Raw genomic sequence first — 16,240 nt, 5'->3', positions numbered from 1 at the left:
GTCCTTTTGAATCTCTGGATCAGATTTTTGCTCAGATCCCTCAATTTCAGCCAGAAAATACCTGAAATCACAGAAAAACACACAAACTCATAGTAAAGTCCAGAAAAGTGAATTTTAACTAAAAAATAATAAAAATATAATAAAAACTCAACTAAAACTACCAAAAACATACTAAAAATAATGCCAAAAAGCGTACAAATTATCCGCTCATCACAACACCAAACTTAAATTGTTGCTTGTCCCCAAGCAACTGAAAATCAAATAAGATAAAAAGAAGAGAATATACTATAGACTCCAAATTATCAATGAAACTTAGCTCCAAATTAGATGAGCGGGACTAGTAGCTTTTTGCCTCCAAACAGTTTTGGCATCTCACTTTATCCTCTGAGGTTCAGAATGATTGGCTTCTTTAGGAACTCAGAATCCAGATAGTGTTATTGATTCTCTTAGTTAAGTATGATGATTCTTGAACACAGCTACTTTATGAGTCTTGGCCGTGGCCCAAAGCACTCTGTCTTCCAGTATTACCACCGGATACATACATGCCACAGACACATAATTGGGTGAACCTTTTCAGATTGTGACTCAGCTTTGCTAGAGTCCCCAATTAGAGGTGTCCAGGGTTCTTGAGCACACTCTTTTTGCCTTGGATCACAACTTTATTTCTTTCTTTTTCTTTCTTTTTCTCTTTCTCTTTTTTTTTTTCGTTTTTCTCCTTCCCCCTTTTTTTTTTGTATTCACTGCTTTTTCTTGCTTCAAGAATCATTTTTATGATTTTTCAGATCCTCAGTAACATGTCTCCTTTTTCATCATTCTTTCAAGAGCCAACAATTTTAACATTCATGAACAACAAATTCAAAAGACATATGCACTGTTCAAGCATACATTCAGAAAACAAAAAGTATTGTCACCACATCAAACTAATTAAGCTAGTTTTAAAGATGAATTTGAAATCCTGTACTTCTTGTTCTTTTGTAATAAAAACAGTTTTCATTTAAGAAAGGTGATGGATTCATATTCATAGCTTTAAGGCATAGACACTAAGACACTAATGATCATAAGACACAAACATGGATAAACATAAAGCATAATTTTCGAAAAACAGAAAAACAAAGAACAAGGAGATTAAAGAACGGGTCCACCTTAGTGATGGCGGCTTATTCTTCCTTTTGAAGGTCTTATAGAGTGCTTGAGCTCCTTAATATCTCTTCCTTGCTTTTGTTGCTCCTCTCTCATGATGAGAGGGGTCTCTTGTTTGCTCCATCCTTTAGTAATGGGCTTGAGGTCATGCCTTCTCAGTTGAACCGGCTTCCCTCTTGAATTTCTCTTCCATTGGGCGTCCTCTTCACAGATATCTATGAGGACTTGGTCCAACCATTTGATCAAAGTTGACCCTTTTCCATGGCCACAACTTCATAGAAGTGGTCTTGATGCACCCTTGAGATGAATCTCTCCATCTCTCATGACTCGGAGGTAGAAGCTTTTGTCTTCCCTTTCCTCTTTCTAGAGGTTTCTCCGGCCTTGGATGCCATAAATGGTTATGGAAAAATAAAAAGCAATGCTTTTACCACACCAAACTTAAAAGGTTTGCTCGTCCTCGAGCAAAAGAAGAAAGAAGAGAGTAGAAGAAGAAATGAGGAAGAAGGGAGTGGCTTTGTGTTTCGGCCATAGAGGGGGAGAAGTGGTGTTTAGGTGGTGTGAAAATGAAGGAGTGAAGAAGGGTTTATGGGGAAGAGGTAATGAGGTGATTGGTGAATGGGTGAAGAAGAGAGAGAGAGTGGTGGGGTTGGTGGGGATCCTGTGGGGTCCACAGATCCTGTGGTGTCAAGAAAAAGTCATCCCTGCACCAAATGGCATCCAAAATCGCGTTTTGAGCCATTTCTGGCGTTAAACGCCGGGCTGATGCCCATTCCTGGCGTTTAACGCCAGGTTCTTGCCCTTTTCTGGCGTTTAACGCCAGTCTGGTGCCCCTTTCTGGTGTTAAACGCCCAGAATGGTGCCAGACTGGGCGTTAAACGCCCAACTGCTAGACTCACTGGCGTTTAAACGCCAGTGAATTCTTCCTCCAGGGTGTGCTGTTTTTCTTCCTGTTTTTCATTCTGTTTTTGCTTTTTCAATGGATTTTGTGACTTCTTATGATCATCAACCTACAAAAATCATAAAATAACAAAAGAAATAGATAAAATATAATCATTGGGTTGCCTCCCAACAAGCGCTTCTTTAATGTCAGTAGCTTGACAGAGGGCTCTCATGGAGCCTCACAGATACTCAGAGCAATGTTGGAACCTCCCAACACCAAACTTAGAGTTTGAATGTGGGGGTTCAACACCAAACTTAGAGTTTGGTTGTGGCCTCCCAACACCAAACTTAGAGTTTGACTGTGGGGGCTCTGTTTGTCTCTGATTTGAGAGAAGCTCTTCATGCTTCCTCTCCATGGTGATAGAGGGATATCCTTGAGCCTTAAACACAAAGGATTCTTCATTCACTTGAATGATCAGTTCACCTCCATCAACATCAATCACAGCCTTTGCTGTGGCTAGGAAGGGTCTGCCAAGGATGATATATTCATCCATGCACTTCCCAGTCTCTAGGACTATGAAATCAGTAGGGATGTAATGGTCTTCAATCTTCACCAATACATCCTCTACAAGTCCATGAGCTTGTTTTCTTGAGTTGTCTGCCATCTCTAGTGAGATTCTTGCAGCTTGTACCTCAAAGATCCCTAGCTTCTCCATTACAGAGAGAGGCATGAGGTTCACACTTGACCCTAAGTCACACAGAGCCTTCTTGAAGGTCATGGTGCCTATGGTACAAGGTATTGAAAACTTCCCAGGATCTTGTTTCTTTTGAGGTAATTTCTGCCTAGACAAGTCATCCAGTTCTTTGGTGAGCAAAGGAGATTCATCCTTCCAAGTCTCATTTCCAAATAACTTGTCATTTAGCTTCATGATTGCTCCAAGGTATTTAGCAACTTGCTCTTCAGTGACATACTCATCCTCTTCAGAGGAGGAATACTCATCAGAGCTCATGAAAGGCAGAAGTAAGTCCAATGGAATCTCTATGGTCTCATTTTGAGCCTCAGATTTCCATGGTTCCTCATTAGGGAACTCATTGGAGGCTAGTGCACGTCCATTGAAGCCTTCCTCAGTGGCGTTCACTGCCTCTCCTTCCTCTCCAAATTCGGCCATGGTTATGGCTTTGCACTCTCCTTTTGGATTTTCTTCTGTATTGCTTGGAAGAGTACTTGGAGGGAGTTCAGTAATTTTCTTGCTCAGCTGTCCCACTTGTGCCTCCAAATTCCTAATGGAGGACCTTGTTTCAGTCATGAAACCTTGAGTGGTTTTGATTAGATCAGAGACCATGGTTGCTAAGTCAGAGGGGTTCTGCTTAGAATTCTCTGTCTGTTGCTGAGAAGATGATGGAAAAGGTTTGTTATTGCTAAACCTGTTTCTTCCACCATTGTTGTTGTTGAAACCTTGTTGGGGTCTCTCTTGATTCTTCCATGAAAAATTTGGGTGATTTCTCCATGAAGAGTTATAGGTGTTTCCATAGGGTTCTCCTAGGTAATTCACCTCTTCCATTGAAGGATTCTCAGGATCATAAGCTTCTTCTTCAGATGAAGCATCCTTAGTACTGCTTGGTGCATTTTGCATTCCAGACAGACTTTGAGAAATCATATTGACTTGTTGAGTCAATATTTTGTTCTGAGCCAGAATGGCATTCAGAGTATCAATCTCAAGAACTCCTTTCTTCTGACTAGTCCCATTGTTCACAGGATTCCTTTCAGAAGTATACATGAATCGGTTATTTGCAACCATGTCAATTAGCTCTTGAGCCTCTGTAGGCGTCTTCTTCAGATGAAGAGATCCTCCAGCAGAGCTATCCAAAGACATCTTGGATAGTTCAGAGAGACCATCATAGAAAATACCTATGATGCTCCATTCAGAAAGCATGTCAGATGGACATTTTCTGATTAATTATTTGTATCTTTCCCAAGCTTCATAGAGGGATTCTCCATCCTTCTGTCTGAAGGTTTGGACTTCCACTCTAAGCTTACTCAATTTTTGAGGTGGAAAGAACTTTGCCAAGAAGGCATTGACTAGCTTTTCCCAAGAGTCCAGGCTTTCTTTAGGTTGTGAGTCCAACCATATTCTAGCTCTGTCTCTTACAGCAAAAGGGAATAGCATCAGTCTGTAGACCTCAGGGTCAACCCCATTAGTCTTGACTGTGTCACAGATTTGCAAGAACTCAGCTAAAAACTGATGAGGATCTTCCATTGGAAGTCCATGGAACTTGCAATTCTGTTGCATTAGAGAAACTAACTGAGGCTTAAGCTCAAAGTTGTTTGCTCCAATGGCAGGGATAGAGATGCTTCTCCCATAGAAGTCGGGAGTAGGTGCAGTAAAGTCACCCAGCACCTTCCTTGCATTGTTGGCATTGTTGTTGTTTTCGGCTGCCATGGGTTCTTCTTCTTTGAAAAATTCGGTCAGGTCCTCAACAGAGAGTTGTGCCTTAGCTTCTCTTAGCTTCTGCTTCAAGGTCCTTTCAGGTTCAGGGTCAGCTTCAACAAGAATGCCTTTGTCTCTGCTCCTGCTCATATGAAAGAGAAGAGAACAAGAAAATATGGAATCCTCTATGTCACAGTATAGAGATTCCTTGAGGTGTCAGAGGAAAAGAAAAATAGAAGAAAGAAGAAGGAGAAAAATTCGAACTTTAATTAGATGGAGTTCGAATTGTGCATTAAGAAGGAGTAGTACTCCATAAATAGAAGGATGTGGGAAGAGAGGAAGAAGATTTTCGAAAATTCAATTAAAAAGATTTTGAAAACATTTTGAAAAATTGATTGATAATTTTCGAAAATTCAAAGTGAAAAAGAAATCAAGTGATTTTTGAAAAAGATTTTGAAATTAGAAATTAAGAAGATTTGATTGAAAACTATTTTGAAAAAGATGTGGTTAAGAAGATATGATTGAAAAGATATGATTTGAAAACAATTTTTAAAAGATATGATTTGAAAACAATTTTAAAAGATATGATTTTTAAAAATTAATGACTTGCCTAACAAGAAAAAAAATATGATTTGAACATTAAACCTTTCTCAACAGAAAAGGCAACAATCTTGAGATGTTCAATCAAATCATTAATTGTTAGTAAGTATCTTTGAAAAAGGAAAGAAATTGATTTTGAAAACATTTGATTGAAAAGATATGATTTGAAAAAGATTTGATTTTGAAAAACTTTGAAAACTTGAAAAAAATTGATTTTGAAAACAAAATCTTCCCCCTAGTGCCATCCTGGCGTTAAACGCCCAGAATGGTATCCATTCTGGCGTTTAACGCCCAAAATGCTACCTCTTTGGGCGTTAAACGCCCAACCAGGTACCCTGGCTGGCGTTTAAACGCCAGTCTGTCCTTCTTCACTGGGCGTTTTGAACGCCCAGCTTTTTCTGTGTAATTCCTCTGCTGCATGTTCTGAATCTTCAGTTCCCTGTACTATTGACTTGAAAAGAGAACCAAGATCAAATAAACAAGGCATGCAAGACACCAAACTTAAGATTAGACACTAGACTCAAACAAGAAACATAAAATCTTTTTGGTTTTTATGATTTTAAAATTTTTTTGTGCTTTTTTTCAAAAATTATATGGAAATAGAAAATAAAAGTTTCAGAATTCTCAATTTGAATTTCCAGGAATCATTGCAATGCTAGTCTAAGACTCCGGTCCAGGAATTAGACATGGCTTCACAGCCAGCCAAGCTTTCAAAGAAAGCTTCGGTCCAAAACACTAGACATGGCCAATGGCCAGCCAAGCCTTAGCAGATCATTGCTCCAATAGCAAGATTGATAGAGATCAACAAGCTATTGTGATGATCAGTTGAAACCTCGGTCCAATGAAATTAGACATGGCTTCTCAGCCAGCCAGATTTCAACAGATCATCATGAAACACTAGAATTCATTCTCAAGAACTCTGAAAAAAAAATACCTAATCTAAGCAACAAGATGAACCGTCAGTTGTCCATACACAAACAATCCCCGGCAACGGCGCCAAAAACTTGGTGCGCGAAATTGTGATCAATACTTTTCACAGCTCAAATAATCCCCAGTAATGACTCCAAAGACTTGGTGCTCAATACCATGGCATAAACACAACTTCGCACAACTAACCAGCAAGTGCACTGGGTCGTCCAAGTAATAAACCTTACGCGAGTAAGGGTCGATCCCACGGAGATTGTTGGTATGAAGCAAGCTATGGTCACCTTGTAAATCTCAGTCAGGCAGACTCAAATGGGTATAGTGATAAACGAATAAAGCATAAAGATAAAGATAGAGATACTTATGTATATCATTGGTGAGAGCTTCAGATAAGCGTATGAAGATGCCTTCCCTTCCGTCTCTCTGCTTTCCTACTGTCTTCATCCAATCCTTCTTACTCCTTTCCATGGCAAGCTCATGTAGGGTTTCACCGTTGTCAGTGGCTACCTCCCATCCTCTCAGTGAAAATGTTCCCATGCTCTGTCACAGCATATGGCTAATCAGCTGTCGGTTCTCGGTCAGGCCGGAATAAAATCCATCGATCCTTTTGCGTCTGTCACTAACGCCCCGCCTGCTAGGAGTTTGAAGCACGTCACAGTCATTCAATCATTGAATCCTACTCAGAATACCACAGACAAGGTTAGACCTTCCGGATTCTCTTGAATGCCGCCATCAGTTCTTGCCTATACCACGAAGACTCTGATCTCACGGAATGGCTGGCTCGTTTGTCAGGCGAGCACTCGGTTGTCAGGCGATCAACCATGCATCGTGTATCAGGAATCCAAGAGATAAACACTAGAGCTTTGATTGCTTGTAGAACAAGAGTGGTTGTCAGTCACCTTGTTCATAGGTGAGAATGGTGATGAGTGTCACGGATCATCACATTCATCAAGTTGAAGAACAAGTGATATCTTGGACAAAGAACAAGCGGAATTGAATAGAAGAACAATAGTAATTGCATTAATACTCGAGGTACAGCAGAGCTCCACACCTTAATCTATGGTGTGTAGAAACTCCACCGTTGAAAATACATAAGAACAAGGTCTAGGCATGGCCGAATGGCCAGCCTCCCAATGATCAAAAGATTCAAAGATCTCAAGATCTCAAATACAATAGTAAAAGGTCCTACTTATAGAAAACTAGTAGCCTAAGGTGTACAAAGATAAGTAAATGACATAAAAATCCACTTCCGGGCCCACTTGGTGTGTGCTTGGGCTGAGCAATGAAGCATTTTCGTGTAGAGACTCTTCTTGGAGTTAAACGCCAGCTTTTATGCCAGTTTGGGCGTTTAACTCCCATTTAGGTGCCAGTTCCGGCGTTTAACGCTGGAATTTCTTGAGGTGACTTTGAACGCCGGTTTGGGCCATCAAATATTGGGCAAAGTATGAACTATCATATATTGCTGGAAAGCCCAGGATGTCTACTTTCCAACGCCGTTGAGAGCGCGCCAATTGGGCTTCTGTAGCTCCAGAAAATCCACTTTGAGTGCAGGGAGGTCAGAATCCAACAGCATCTGCAGTCCTTTTGAATCTCTGGATCAGATTTTTGCTCAGATCCCTCAATTTCAGCCAGAAAATACCTGAAATCACAGAAAAATACACAAACTCATAGTAAAGTCCAGAAAAGTGAATTTTAACTAAAAACTAATAAAAATATAATAAAAACTCAACTAAAACTACCAAAAACATACTAAAAACAATGCCAAAAAGCGTACAAATTATCCGCTCATCACTTCTCCACATTCAACAATGAGAGTACTTTGATCACATAGGCTTAGTCAGGATGAGTATATGTTGCTAACGACTTCTGCCATGATAGTCATCTTGGCTTCTAGCTCCTTAAACTCCTTTTACGTCTCTTCTTGCCTTTGGAGGCAAGAGCTAATATCTCCTTGGAGAGACTCATCCATTGGAGGTGGTGCTGGGAGAGAGGGTTTATTGTTTGGGAGGAAGGTTTGATAATTGGAAGATAGTTCTTCTTGGTAAGGGTATGGAGATGGTGTATATGGAAGTGGTTCTTGGGAGTAGTTGTGTTGAAATGGTGGTGGTTCATATGGTTCATATGGTTCTTAAGGTGGTGGGTATGGTGGATATAGGTTAGGGTCATATGGAGGTGGTTGGTGGTATGGGACTTGTGAGTAAAGTGGTTCAAAATTATGTTTAGGGGGTGGTTCATAGGCATATGGTGGTGGTTGTTGACAACCACAATGAGGATCACCACATCCATTAGATTAATATGCATTAGGAGGAGAATTATACCTATAAGAGACCGGAGGAGGTTGTTGCCAAGAAGGTTGATCAATCCCTTGAGGCTCCTCCCATCTTTAATTATCCCATCCTTGATGCATGTTGTCATTGAAGCTTCGATTCCCTACAACATAATTTGAACCAAACTCATAGCCAAAGAGATGAGAATTCATAGTAGCAAATAAAACAAAAGCTAACAAAAATAAGCAAAAAAGTCCTAAACCTAACCAAAACTAACAAACAAGCAAAAGGCAAATATTCACATATTCACAATAGCCAATAATATAACACCATTACGATTTCCCGGCAACGGCGCCATAAATTTGATACAAGAATTATTGTTAGTCGAAAATTTCTCTTATAGAAACAAGAACTTCGTTGTAAGCATAGTTTCAAGCCAACAAATAACTCTCAAATCAAATTTAAATTGTTTGGTTGTCACAAGTACAAACCCCAATAAGAATTTAACCGAAGTATTTAAACCTCGGGTCGTCTCACAAGGAATTGCAATGAAGTGATCAATTATTGGCTATGAAGGAATAAGGGGGTTTGATTTACAATTGGCAATAAAAATAAATGACAAGAAAGTAAAATGTAAGGAAATTAAAAGTTGAATCTAAGGAAATTAAACCTAAACTACCCTAAATTCTAAAGAGAATGGATAGCTTCTCTCTCTAGAATTCTAACCTAAACCATGATGAAAACTAAAACTATGACTACTTGGTTCATCCCTCCTCAATCCTCGGATTCAATAGCATCAGAAATGAGTTGGATTGGGCCCAAAATGCTTCAGAAATTGCTAGTCACGAGTTGCCTTTAGTGAGTCACGCGCAGCTTCTCACGTGTACGCGTGATGCACGCGTACGCGTCCATAAACGCCAGGCAACTACGGCAAATTTTATATCATTTTGAAATCCCAGATGTTAGCTTAAGTTATGATCAATCTAGTTCAAAGAGGTCAGGATTGACAGCTTTGCGATTCCTTCATTTCTTCATGAGTTCTCCCACTTTGCATACTTTTCCTTCATTCATTCAATCCAATATTTGCCTTGTAAACCTGAAATCACTTAACAAACATATCAAGGTATCGAATAGAATCAAAGGTGAATTAAAATTATCAATTTAAGGGCCTAAAAAGTATGTTTTTACACTTAAGCACAAATTTAAGGAGAATTATAAAACCATGCTATTTCATTGAATAAATGTGGAAAAAGTTGATAAAATTCCCTAAATTAAGCACAAGATAAACCATAAAATTGGGATTTATCAGTTCTCCATATGACATGTGGGACCCCAAATTATGTTGCACCTAAGGTAAAGTAAAGTATGCATTTCTGATCTGTTATATATATTATCTCGATCATTTGCTTGTTTTCCTTGGGGTATAGTTTTAGTTATGTTATGGGAAAATAAGTCTATAGTTTGATTCCCTAATAGCTATTATTAGTAAACCCATTACCTTAGGATTAAAGTCATTCTTAGCTTGGTTCAGTATTTTAGAGTATATTTTATTTGGTGCTCGAATTTTTTATAAAGTGATCTTTTGTAGGTGCTAGGCAATCAAGGTTATGATAGTGCAGCAGCTGATGTTTGGTCATGTGGAGTCATCCTGTATGTTTTGATGTCTATATATCTTTCTTTTAAGGAGGCTGACCTTCCTGCTCTGTACAACAGAGTATTTTGCCTCTGCCTCTCCTTAGCTTGAAGTAGAGACCTCAAAGAATTAGTCAGAATAGGCAAGATGTGTTGTGAGTGTCATGGAAATAACAATTAAAAATAACCTTATGTTGTAACAATAAACAATGTCAGAAGGCATACTGCCAATAATTATTTAAAACTACTAGGAGCATGTAGTGCTATAGATTAATAAGTAATAACTGCTTCTTATAAAATACTCATTTAATTTTTTATTATTAGCTATGTGCCAAACATTGATGTAACATAAACTTGTAGTATTTATATTGTTTAAATTTGTATTATGTTTTATTACTTTTCAAGAGAAATTTGTATATAAATATTTTTAATTTAATAAAATATTTTATTTTATAGTAATTAATTGTAGTATATTTATATTATGTACAATAAAAATAATTTGAAATTTTAGAAAAAGGATAGGTTGTTATTTCTAAAAGAGTGAGTATAATTAAAAAAGACTTAAGATTTTAGTAGTAATAGTAATGACAACTAAAAGTGAATAACATTATAATTTTAGAATTATTTAGTGGCTATAAAAATTGCCGGTAAAATGGATTTTGGCAACAATAGTAATGACCACTAAAAGTGAATAACATTACAATCTTAGAATTACTTCTGGTGGCTATATAAATTGTTAAGAAAATGACCGCTAAAAGTTATATACTTTTTGCAGCCATTAAAAAGGTCTTTACCGGAAAATGTTATAATTGCCACTAAAACCTTTTAACGATAAAGTATAAGATGGCTAATGTCTAATTGCCGGTAAATGTATTAGCGGCTATTTTTATTACCGCTAAAAGCAAATTAAATGGTTGCTAAAAGTGATTTTTCTTGTAGTGCTTGAACATCTCTATATAAATCGAATTAAATTGATTCAATTTATGCAACTACAAGAAAATGAAACATTTATAACAAAAACTTTGTAACAAATTTAAAATTGTTACAATTTTTTTGTAACAAAAAAATTCGTGATTGTTACATAATAATAATGTTTTGTAACAATAATAAAATTTGTTACAAAACGTTTGGATATTTTGTAACGATTTGACCTTTTTTGTTACAAATTATATTAATTTTTGTAACGAACTGGTATTTTTTTTTGTAAAATTTTATAATATTTTGTAACAAAAGATAAAGTTGTTGCAAAAGTTCAAAATATTTCGTAACAGAATATCTATTTGTAACAAAAAATTAATTTGTCACAAATTCAATATTATTTGTAACAAGTTATTTGTTTGTCACAAAATATAAAAATTTTTGTAACTAAAAAAAAATTATTTGAAAATGTTAAAATCTTTAAGATAATTTTATTTTGTATCAAAAATTTAATTTTTTAAAATATTATTTGTATTCATTAATTATTTTTATAAAAAATTAAAGATTAAATGATTAATTTTTAAAAATATTATATATTATTTTATATTTTTTTATAAAATTAATATATGATTTTTACTAATAATTAAGTCTTAAATGTTGACTAAAAATTAATTTTTTAAACCAAAAATTTTTTTGTTAAACATAAGTAAAAACAGTTAAACAAATTGAACATATTTTTACACTTAAACAAATTTTTAAAAAACTCCCTTAAGAATAAAATATAGAACTTTGGTTTCTTTTTCCTTTATTAGTCCTGAATCTACCATAACCCAAAACTCATCATTAAGCCTGTAAGACCCTCGATTGTTAAAAAATAAAAAGTAATAATTATTTGTGATTTATTATAGTTATTCATATTTTTATTTTAAAAAATTATTTATAAAAAATAATTAAATCAAAGTTATGAGATTTTAAATTTAAAATTAATTAAAACTCATATAATTTTCATAAATATTTGGATTTTTTTTATTTAAAATTTAAAACTTAGTAATTTGATTATTCCTAGTTTTATTAAAAATACCTACTATATACCCTAGTTTTATTAAAATTCTCAAATAAAAATCTAATTTACACACACTCTCCAAACTCTAACCCTAACCCTCACCTTTTTTTCCAGCTGCCCCATACACACACTCAGCCCCTTACCATACACACACACGGAAAATAAAAGGAAAGAAAAGAGAGAGGGGGAGCTCGAGAGGAGAAAAAAGAGAAGGAAGGAGAGGGGAAAAAGGAGAGACGGCGTCGGTAGGTGTCACTGCCACCGTCGTCGTCGGCAGAGTCATAACATGAGGAGAGAGAGAGACGACCTCACGAGGGAGAGAAGAAGTAGTGTCGCTGGCACCGGAGGGGTGCCTGGCTGCCCTCGTCATTGCCAGCTCCGTCGCTGTCGTCAACATCGAAGCTGTGCAAAGCCGTCATTGCTGTCATCACCATCGATGCTTATCCTCGTCATTTGTGGGTGTCGCCTCTTCTGCTTCTGCTGTCACGCCGTCGTCTGCCCCTCGGGACATCGTTACTTTTGAATCACGTCCTGTCACTAGTTCTCTGCCTAACCTCTAATTAGGTAACTCAAGTGTGTCTTGTTCTTTGATTTTAATTGATTTAGTTTCTGTTCTAATTTGAATATTGATTTGGTATAATTGATTTGGTTTCTGTTTTGATTTAAATATTGATTTGGCCCAACTTCTGATCTTTGATGGTTAATAGGGTTGGTTTTCCATAATTTGTATTCATATGATAAAATGATTGTTCATAAAGTTGTCATTTTTCACTATTTAGGCCATGGCAAATCAGATTGACCAGATGGGGCTAGTAAAAATTTAAATGGATTAGTTCTGAACCAATTTAGAGATTATTCAAAACTAGAGAACTAGTCCATAATCAATATTGAAACAGGTTTCTGTAAAACTAATAGTCATCTTAACTAAAATACCATAACAAAATTACATTAGTGTTAAAAACTATACATGATTTCATGACCTGCTTACTGTAGCTTAAGTTCAGAATTCAAAACTCTCTGTATTGTCTCAGACTTACAAAGCAAATACCTACGAATTTTAAAGTAAAAAAAGAGACTAAAGTTAACTCTAAACCTTTCTTAGCTGTTTGTTATTACTAGATACATGTTTTCATGATGCTAATAATTATCCCAACTGCATAGTAATGAAAAATTACCTATACAAACTCGATTTCATAGCAGCATTTCATGTTGTTCTGAATTATGATAAAACTCATTGCTATTATTGTAAATCCCATTAAATTAGTAAATAATTAGTCAATAAATTAGTTTTTAATAAAAAAAATTAGAAATATCAATATTATATTAAATTAGGATAGTCTCATCAAAACAAAAATTTTGACACTAATTTCAAAGAATTCGGCCCAAGATTGGACCGAACGGACCCAACCAATTGAACTAGTCCCAAACCGGACCCGACGCCCAATCGGCCCAGCATTTAAATGAGCTAAAGCTCATTTTTCTCTCCAAGAATACAACAGAAGTAGCACTAAACGCAGTGAGAAGAAGAGAAGGATACAAAACCCTAACGATAAATTCAAATCACCGTAACTCTCTGATCCGAGCTCCGATTGCCCCACCGTTTGCGGCCACACGACTACCATGTCGAGCTCTATGTTTCTATCGGAACAATTTCATAGGTAACCCGCTTATTCACTCTCAGCTTCTTCTTCCCCAATTTTCATTAAATTAAGTAGAGGTATTGAATTTCTTTACTCTTTGATATTTTAGGATCCAATTAGCTTGAGGAAAACGTTCACTCTTGCTTATACGAAGGTTGAGTAAGGTGAGGATACCATAAATCCTATTTAATTTACTGAATTTATGCCTTGGGTATTAAATTGGGTGTATATGTGTTATGAATGTGTATTAGGTTGTGAATAAATAATTGGGGCTTGAAATTGTGGATATTGGAACTTGGAGGAAGTTGAACACTAGTGTTTTATTGGAGTTATTGGGGCTGTGTTTATTTTAATAAGTTGCCTTGGTCACTACGAGAAAACCGGCCAAGGTATGGTTTATGTTTCTTGCATTTAATATATAATGTTCTGTGAAAAGTTATGCTAGATGGCCTTAGGATAAGTTGGAACGTATGGAAATGTATGATGCTTAGTGTCCTTAGCATTTTGGATGAGAATTGGTTATGTAATGGTAATTGTTGTTGTATGAGTAATAGTATGGTAAATGTTGAGTTGAAGATAATATGATTATGTACATATTGATTAAATGCATAGTGAAATTGTGAGTTGTGAAAGTGTGCCATGTTGTTGTATCTTGGATGACGAATTGGTGTAGGATCTTGTGGCTTGGTTATTGTATGTGTTAGGGTTGATTTTTCAGGTGTGAATGGCTGATATGTGAATAGAACGAACAAGAAAATGGAGGTTTAATAAGTTTGTAAGAATTTAGTTTTGGGCCGAATTTCAGCGAGCTATAACTTGGCTTCTGGACCCACAATTTGTTTCCAACTTGTTTTAAACAAAAAAGGGTTCATGAAGTTTATGCCGTTCGAAGAACAGATGAAAAACGATTTAAAATGATTAAGTTATGTGCGTCAAAAGTTTAGTTAAAAATTATGTAAATATGCAGCTTTCTGCCTAATCAGGTTTTTGGGAAAATGCACACCCACGCGTACGCGTGGCATGGAATTTTTAACTTTGCGTATGCGAGTAGCCCCGCGCGTATGCGCAATGGAATAACATGCATGTCCATGTGTACACATGACATGATGTACTCACCTACGCGTACGCATGGTAAGGGGATGCGCGCGTGAGCTGCTTTATTACACTCCCACGCATACGCATGAGTCACGCGTACGTGTGGCTCCTATTTCAGCAAACATGATTGTAGAACCTATGCACAATTACTCAAGAGGGGGGGGGGTGAATTGAGTATTGCAATAACAATGAATCTTTTTACAAAAGTTAAAGACAATATACAAAAGTGTTATTGTACTAGTATTTTTCCAAGAGCTTAACTCAATTGCTAAGCATTTATAAGGAGCTTTTACTTTCCAATAGACACCAACTCAAATAAATTGATCAAGCTTTTCACCAATCGGACTTAAGCCACTCCTTAAGTACTTACGAAGCTACTTTTCGATCACAATTTATTTGCTCAAAGGTAAAAGACAATAATGTTGAAGAGATGAGTTTGGAGAAATGCAAACGCTATTTAGAGTGGTTCGGCACAATCCTTGTCCTACGTCCACTTTCTTTCTCAATCGCAATTGAGAAGTTCCACTATAGCCAAGCTTCAAGGTGCTCGCGCAAAACCTTTTACAATCCGAGTCCTTAGTTTCTAACACCTCACGGTATATGATCACCACTCGTATACTAACCCACTCCACTTAGAGATACCTTCTCTAAGATTTGCCTTGAGTACTTAGTATACCTCTTTGGTATCCTCACCGACTATAGTGTTTATAACTCTTGACTCAACCTTGGAGATCACACTCCAATTTACAAGGTGTACAAGAAAACAATTCTCAAAGAATTGTTGAGATGAAATAGGTACTCTCTAGAAGAGTGTATGATTACAAGTTTAGCACTATTGAACCAATTGATATTGCTCTCTCAAATTGTGTATTATAACACCTTAAAAATGTGTAGAATGAAAGAATATGAACAAAATGGTTTGCAAATGCTCAAAGATGTGAAATAAGGCTTCAATCCATCCATTTATAGATTCCCCAAACCTTAGAAACGTTAGGGAATTAATGGGATGGAGCCTTTATGTCAAAACTAGCCGTTTTTTTATGTTTTTGAATTATTTGCATCGATGCATAACACTTTGCATCGATGCAAATGTGTCTTTGACGCTGAAATTTGAATTTTCAGCTAGGTTGCATCGATGCAACAAGTCGTTGCATGCTTTGCATCGATGCAAGATGAGTGTGCATCGATGCAAACCTTAAAGAATGGCTTAAAATCACTTCAAAATGCTTAGGATTGATCTCAAACTTGTTGGAGTCAATTCCTATGCTTTTGTACCTTTGAAAACAAGTTTTTAAACCATTTGGCTAGCATCGAATTGCAAGATATGCATCAAAACATTTTGTGAGTGTGTGTTGAGAGATTTAGCAATTGGTTCTTAACAAGAAGTTACCTAAGTCCTAAGACACTATACTTGTCTTCAAATGTTGTGGACTAGAGTTTCTTGTTGTTGTTGTGTTGCTTTCAACTCTTCATTCCTCAACGTTGAATGTTGGTTGATCTTTCAATCAAGCTTGTTCATTCAATTTGTTTGTTGGTTTGTCTTTCATGTCGTTTGTTGGTTTGTCATTCATCAAAACCTATGAATACAAACTTCACATACAAGCAACATGATTTACAATTTCCCCCTTTTTGATAATGACAAACTAATTTTGA

At 36.4% G+C, this 16,240-nt stretch overlaps 1 non-coding gene across 1 annotated transcript; it reads left to right on the top strand.

Annotated features, from left to right (window-relative positions):
- The first annotated feature begins 3,951 nt into the window (after positions 1-3,951).
- On the top strand, positions 3,952-4,055 carry LOC130937489 (small nucleolar RNA R71). The gene has a single exon (XR_009068708.1). It is a non-coding gene; the product is annotated as a small nucleolar RNA R71 (small nucleolar RNA).
- Positions 4,056-16,240: the final 12,185 nt, after the last annotated feature.

Source organism: Arachis stenosperma, chromosome 6 (genome assembly GCF_014773155.1).
Source record: "Arachis stenosperma cultivar V10309 chromosome 6, arast.V10309.gnm1.PFL2, whole genome shotgun sequence".
Classification (NCBI taxonomy): Eukaryota; Viridiplantae; Streptophyta; class Magnoliopsida; order Fabales; family Fabaceae; genus Arachis; species Arachis stenosperma.
Note: the sequence above shows the minus strand (reverse complement) of the source record. Positions and strands in the feature narration are given on the sequence as shown.